Below are 7,802 nucleotides of genomic sequence, written 5' to 3' on the forward strand. Positions count from 1 at the left end.
CAAATTTCGAATTTGTACGTTCTTTCGCAAAGTAATGCCCTGCTTCATCATACAAGGCCGTCACACAAAAGTAGTGAAAACAGCCGATCTACAAGCACACAACGCCTCGCACCGCGAGGCGTTGTGTGCTTGTAGATCGGCTGTTTTCACTAGTTTAAATAATTTTTAAAATGATAAATGCAAAACGAACGGTTTCGGACATACAAGGTTTTCATTGGACAACGACGATATATATATGAAGTACAAACACAACACGTGCTCCCTTATTCCTAAACTACTTTCCTAAACTACTGAGCTACCTCTACAGGGGGAACTTTTCTAAAACAGTGGTTCTCAACCTGTGGGTCCCCAAATTATTTTGGGGGGTCCCCAGGAGATTAACTTAATGTGCAACAAAACGGTAAACAAACCAACATAAAGTTTAAGTGTATAAAGGTTATTATGCACATTTCTAAAGTTACAATTTAAGGACTTTTTAATACCCCTAAAATGACAAATTAAACATTGGACAAATTGTCAAAGATTAGAGGCAGAAATTGTGAAAATAGCAGATCTACATGCTCACAACGCCTTATACAAAATGTAATGCCTCAACTCTTAGTGTTCGTCAGGGTGGGGGGGTCTCCAGTTGAAATATGATTATTTTGGGGTTCACGTCCTGAAAAGGTTGAGAACCACTGCTCTAAAAGCTGTTCTGCTTAAAAGACCTCAGATTGTTTGTCAGTTTAACCCTGGTTTCTAGGTGGTTCCACTGTGTGGCTCCTATGTATGTAAAGCAGACCAGGGAAATCAAAGGCACATTAAAGTAGCTCAGGATCGTTTCGCCACGCCTCGCACGAGCATGCCGATTGCATATCGTCGCTGACGGGACGAAACCTTGTATCTCCATTATGTAACCGGTGTATCTTTATCTCTCTGCGTTGTGTAGATCAGAGACAGACCGGTTACATTGGTGCCGTGACCTGGATCAGGCTTCCCTGTATAGGAGGAGGTCTAAAGGGGGGTGAGTGTGGCGGAGAGAGTCGCAGCCCTTGCGTTGAAGCCTCAAAAGTCTAGTATCTCCCTTGTTCCTTATAGGGATATCCCTTTGGAGCGATGGTTAAGATATTGGACTTTCACGTGGGAGGCCCGGGTTCGAAGCCCGGGTGGGGAGGTTCCGATTCACCTCCGTTACACATATTCCTACGTGTTGTTATCGTCGTTGTCGGGTGGAAACCTTGTATGTCCAAAACCGTTCGTTTTGCAGTTATCATTTTAAAAATGATTTAAACTAGTGAAAACAGCCAATCTACAAGCACACAACGCCTCGCACCGCGAGGTGTTGTGTGCTTGTAGATCTGCTGTTTTCACTACTTTTGTGCAACAGCCTTGTATGATGAAGCAGGGCTTTACTTTGCAAGAGAACATACACATTTGAAACTTGGAGATACAAGGTTTCCACCCGACAACGACAATATATTTCTGTAAATGAATGCCCTACGTCGACTGTATTGGGAGCTTTATTTGTCTTAGGAAGATATCCAGTGAGACTTGTTTGTTTATCCCCAAAGGTCAAATTAGCCTTTCCTGATTTTGGGGGATAAACAATTACCTCAAGAACAGATATACAATTAGTGCAATATCACTTACATGCCTATATCTCATTTGGCTGACCAGTTGAAACACTTTTAAACCCATTTATCTGTAAAACAAAGAATTGGAGTTACTACTCTTTGCCTTTGGAAGGGCATACTGTTGTTCTCTGTTGACGGTTCTTCTTGTTTTCTCATTCTTGCCATGTGTTGTTGTATACGACACTACTTTCTATCTTTACTCTTTAACTCTTTAGGGGTCTTCAACGTTTTCAGGCCAAGGACCCCTTAGTTGAGAGAGAGATGAAGCAGGGACCCCCACAACCTGTTCATAGATATAGTTTCATTGTTTGACAGCACGAACATCAGTGGAATTTGGATTCATGTTAATGTGTGCTTTCAGATTTAACCACTTGAGCCGTCAATACTCGACTCTGTACTTAGTCTGCTCTTTTCCCCCTCAAAAGCTCTTTGCCGGAAATAGCCGATCTACAAGCTCACAACGTTGCGAGGCGTTGTGAGCTTGCAGATCCGCTATTTTTGTCTAAAGTTCTCAGATTATGGGCGACTGATTTTTGTTAACTCTTTCAGTGCCCATAATCACCACTAGAGTGCGCCCAATGGCCATAGAATCCACCATAGACATACGCTGTATATGCACAAGCCGTGCGCAGCCATGACGCACCTGAACACTTTCCTTTGTGCATGAACAGGAACAGGATGAAGTTAGCTTGAAGTTAGCTATTGGCTACCAAGCATTTTAGGCGATTTAGCCGTGATTAAACCTTGCACACCTCATGGATATGCATGGAACAGAGAAAATGAGCTGGGCCGTGTAAACAGATGACGGCCGGCGGCCCGGCTCGAAAATTTAGCCCGGTGCTTCGGTAAGGCCTCTGGATTTTCTTTTTTTTAAAAGCCGAACTAGTTCGGGATCAGCACCCCGAACGTTAATAAGGTCCAAATAAAGCAGAACTAGTTCGGGATCGGCACAATAAGAGTTAAATAAAGGTATCTACCTATAGTGTCACAGAAAATAAGAATTTGAATCCTGAAAAGTAACCGCTTTGGACGTATGAGATTCACCCACACTAGAATCGCACACTAGAAGTAAGAGCCGCTGATCGGACACGGACGGTCCGATCAGCGGCTGTCTCTCAGAAACACACAGACACACGCACCCACGCACGCATGCACATGCACATGCACATGCACCTGCACCTGCACATGCACATGCACATGCACATGCACATGCACATGCACAATGCACACACAAACCCAGGTAGAGAAGAAGAGGCATAGAGTTGCTTGACACAGCGTCATATATGCACAGGCACACACTTTCACACCTACTGTACATAGTAGACACACTGTGTTTGCAAAGGCATAGAAGCAAGCGTGCGCACACGCACACGCACACGCACACGCCGAGCCTATCTCAGGGACATCAATGTTTTTATCATTTGAATTCATTATGAGCAGCGGAGCCATAATTTCCCCCACTGTAACCGGGTTGTCTGCGGTGATTGATGACTTTCATTGAGCCATAATCTGTGTGTGTGTGTGTGTGTGTGTGTGTGTGTGTGTGTGTGTGTGTGTGTGTGTGTGTGTGTGTGTGTGTGTGTGTGTGTGTGTGTGTGTGTGTGTGTGTGTGTGTGTTCGTGCGAGTGTGCGCACGTGCGTGTGTGTTCTCCTTGTGGTGGCTTCAGGTGACAGTGTGACAGGCCTTGGGACATTGTGGAGACAGGACGTCCATAGAGCACACACACGCACACGCACAAGCACACGCACACACACACACACACACACACACACACACACACACACACACACACACACACACACACACACACACACAGAGAGAGAGAGAACAGGACAATGACGGCTGTCAGCTTCTATGTCACACTTGTCACAGTATGAAAGCCGTGAAGTGACAACCTACTGGATTCGCTCCTTCTCTATCAGTTTCTACGAGAGCCACCTCTTAAATAGATCATCTCGGACAGAAAGAACTGCTGACTGTTGCTCGGAAACATCATATTTTTTAATAGCTTAGTTCCTGACATCTTATTCGATACAACGTTCAGGTCCCAGCGGGGTAGACGTCGCTATAGAGAACCGCTGATGTAAGCTGCAATGCAATATATTATCAGCCATTACCCAACCTGTGGGTCAAGGCTGAATAGACAACGTATACATGGACGCAGTGGTTAAAATTATTGTGATGCCATTACCTGTTAGGGTTAGGGTTTTTTTTTCTCCCCTTCTATAATTTCTATCCCGCGATTTTGTAACCCATTTTCGCCCAGTGCCAATTGCCTAAGATGTAATCCTGGGCTCTGCTCTCCCTCTGCCGCGCCTGGGGAGACAACGGACTGACCTCATGCTGAGGAGTTCAAGTTGCTTCTTATCACCTGACAGGGGGATTTCTCCGGTATGGACAAAGCGCGTGGAAGGAACACGTTATTCAGTATTTCCCTTCCATCAGGTGCCCCGGCTGGCCAGGGGGAGGCATTATAGAGACCAGGATTACTGCATGTTTTTGTGAGGGTATCTACCCTAGGAGACACGCGGAGAACATGCAAACTCCACACAGAAAGGCCCTCTGCACCACAGAGGGGATTCGAACCCACAACCTTCCGTGGTGGTGGGGCAGGGACTTTACCACTGCGCCACCCGAGCGCTTGAGAAATTATTACGTTGGCCGCCAGTCAATGTTGTTTTTGACAGCAAATTTTGATTTTGTTTTAGTCATAGTCTTTTGAATAAAATGTCATTTAGTTTTAGTCATAATTTAGTCTCCTGAAAAGTTTTTAGTTTTAGTCTAAGTTTAGTCGACTAAATATCATAAGATTTTAGGCGACTAAATCTACAGTTGATTTAGTCAACTGAAATGTACTTTGGCAGGCCTTGATGGCATCGTAATGACTGATTTTACACTTGGTTGCATGCTGAAAATAGCCGATCTACAAGCTCACAGCGCGTCGCAGCGCGACGCGTTGTGAGCTTGTAGATCTGCTATTTTCAGCAAGCAACACCGTTGTGAGCTTGTAGATCTGCTATTTTCAGCAAGCAACACCTGAGAGCAACCAAACATAGTAATGACTCTCTTCTCCACTAGTCCCTCCCTAACGTTTTAGTCTATAGTTTTTATTTTGTTGATGAAATTGTCAATATATTTAGTCTTAGTTTTAGTCATCGCAGCTTAGTTTGTATTTAGTTTTTATTTAGTTTTCGTCAGTGAAAAGAACACAGTCGACACACATTTTTCGTCATAGTTTTAGTCGACGAAATCAACACTGCCGCCAGTCCATCTCACCCCCCCCCCCCTGTAGAGCATCTTCCCCAAGCCAGGCTCCATCCATCCAGCCTCCCAGAATAGTCTCTCCTGCCTCATTAGCAAGATCAGCATGCATTCCCACTGGGGAAACACTTCATGTAGAAGCATGTGTAGACACAAAACAGTAAACACACAGCCGCGCGGGTATACGTCTATCAAGTGTTGCACGCAGAAAAGCAAACACCGTTGAATGCAAACACGCGGTTTACTGCTGAAACCCCTAGTCATACGGTGTCATAAATGTGCCAATCTACAAGCTCAGTAAACGAGCCACGCACGCACGCATGCACACACGCAGGCACGCACACACGCGCGCGCGGCGCGCACGCGTATATGTGTCAGTCTTCCTTGCTGTGTGAATGATTGACAGGGTTAGGAGTCTGGCCTGCCAGGGTTGAAGCACCCATGTCCTCTCTCCTCATTAAAGAGGCTGCTCAGCCTAACACGGTGACCGCTGGCTCTCCCTCCCCCCAGCCCTCCGAGTCACCTCCTGCCTCTGCCTTCACCTCTCTCATTAGCCTATAACGACCCCTGACAGCGAGCGCACGGTGGACCGGCACGGGCCAGGAGCACTGCCTAGGGAGCAGTAGGTTCTGTCTCTCTCAGACAAACTGTTCCACAATCTCTGAATCTCGTAGAGCAGTGGTTCTCAAACTTTTTTCATGTCAAGGACCCCCATATTGAAAAGATGTGCCAGATACTCCCTCCATAAGAGAACATTTTCTAGCAGTGATTCTCAAACATTTTAATTTCAAGATCCCCCCAGTTTGATGCATTAGGCATTAGTGGGTGCGTGTGTCTGTGTGACTAAAAACAAGAGAAGACAATACACGTAGAAAAGGTAGAACATCAACGAATGGGACGAGTCAGTCTGTGTCAGAGTGACATGCAAAGTCAGAGTAAAATTCATCACAGCTCGTCTTTAAGCCCCCCAAAGAAAAGAATGAAACCAAGTTACCAACATCCCGGTAACTCTGCTGCTCTGCAAAGACAACAATTAATATGATTTAATAAGCTCTCCCCACACCACATGTTCAAAAGCATGGAGCATTCCATTCTTTCTGATAACGAGTTTCCACTCCCGATCCCTCCTCGCACCGCCTGCTGAGGGTTGACATGTACTCTGTGTTTTCATAAACCTTACTGCATATTTTTTACTACGTTTTTTTTTTTTTTTTCATAAATGAACGCCCTATTTGATCATACTACAGCAGTGGTTCTCAACCTGTGGGTCGGGACCCCCAGGGGAGTCCCCACATTATTGTGATGATTAACTTAATGTGCAATATTGTTTTCTCACTCAACAGTAAACAAACCAACATAAAGTTTAAGTGTATAGAGGGTATCTGCACATTTCTAAAGTGATAATTTGAGAACTTTTTAACACCTCTAAAATGACAAATTAAACATTGGTCAAATTGTCAAATATTAGAGGCAGAAATTGTGAAAATAGCCGATCTACATGCTCACAACGCCTCGCAATGCGAGGCGTTCTGAGCATGTAGATCGGCTATTTGTTTAGACAATTTCATTTTCTAATTGAGTTAATTCATTATTTTTTTATAGCAGGTGACAACAATTGTTTTTTTTTGTTTTTTTTTATATACTTTGGGTTATTTGGTGAAGGATTCAAAAAGGTCAGAGTAATTATTGTGTAATAAAAACTCAACAAAAGATACCATTTAAAAATGTATATTCAGTTGCTGTTGGACTATCAACGATATAAGTAAGACGCCTCAGGGCGACATGCGACCTCGCTCTTGGCCATCTGGCCAGTGATGTATATCGGACCAGTTACCCATATATGGATACCCTGGTACCCATATATGGAGATCCATATACTGTATATGGAGATATGCTGTGAGAGCCCAAACATGCTTACAGTTATTCATTATGTGAAAGTCTATGATGTCTATGACATCTGACATCATACCCTTTTATGCCCATACATGGAGATCCCTGTCTGTAGAACCATCCGTTAGTGTGGTATGTGGCCGATGTGGCCTCCATACTGTATATGGGCAATCCCATATGAAGTCCTGTTATATATGGGCTTAATATTGATAACATCAGGTCCAACTCAGTTTGTGGATATAAAAGGGATAGGCCTACTGTTAGTGTGACATCACAGTGACGTCAGAGCATGATGTCAGAGCGGCAAACCCATTCTGTTAAGAGTGGTTTCCCTGACATCACAGTGACGTCAGAGCATGATGTCAGAGCGACAAACCCATAGAACCACAGTGTCATGCGTGACCTACAGAGATACGCGGATACGCAGACAAGATGTGCCGGTTTTCATAGTTAACTGCGACCCATGGTCGCAATAACAACTATAATTTCAGTTCGTACAAGATGAGGTATCACTTGCTTAGATTGATACGACAGTCTTGTATAACTACAGCTTATATACGTTTTTTTTTTCTGATGTAACTGAAGTCTGAGAAATCTGGCTTTCTCAAATTCTGACATGGATATTCATAATATTCGTCTCAAACTACACCTCGGTCTGAAACTTTAAAACATAGGCAGAAGATGCTCGCCATGTTGTATTGTAACAAGAGGAGTAATAATTGTAACAAAAAATGTTCTGTCCTCACAACATTCTAGACAGAGAACCCTATCACAAAATTCATTGCCTTTGAGCGTCTGGAGCTCAAGCTAAGAAAAAAAAAGCTCCCTTTTGTATGCAGGAGGCAGGAGGCAATTGGAATTGCAATAGCAAGGACTCGGAGTAATACGATATTGCTGTGCCCTAATGTATCCCTACAAAAGTCAGTCTATAACAGAAATGAGTCAGACAAATCTGAAAATGTGTCCATCTATATTCTGACTTTTAGATGGATAGATCAGCTCTTGAGCTTTCAAAATGATGTGAAAACCTGGAGGTA

The sequence above is a fragment of the Nannobrachium achirus genome (genome assembly GCF_963921795.1).
Source record: "Nannobrachium achirus genome assembly, chromosome: 22".
Classification (NCBI taxonomy): Eukaryota; Metazoa; Chordata; class Actinopteri; order Myctophiformes; family Myctophidae; genus Nannobrachium; species Nannobrachium achirus.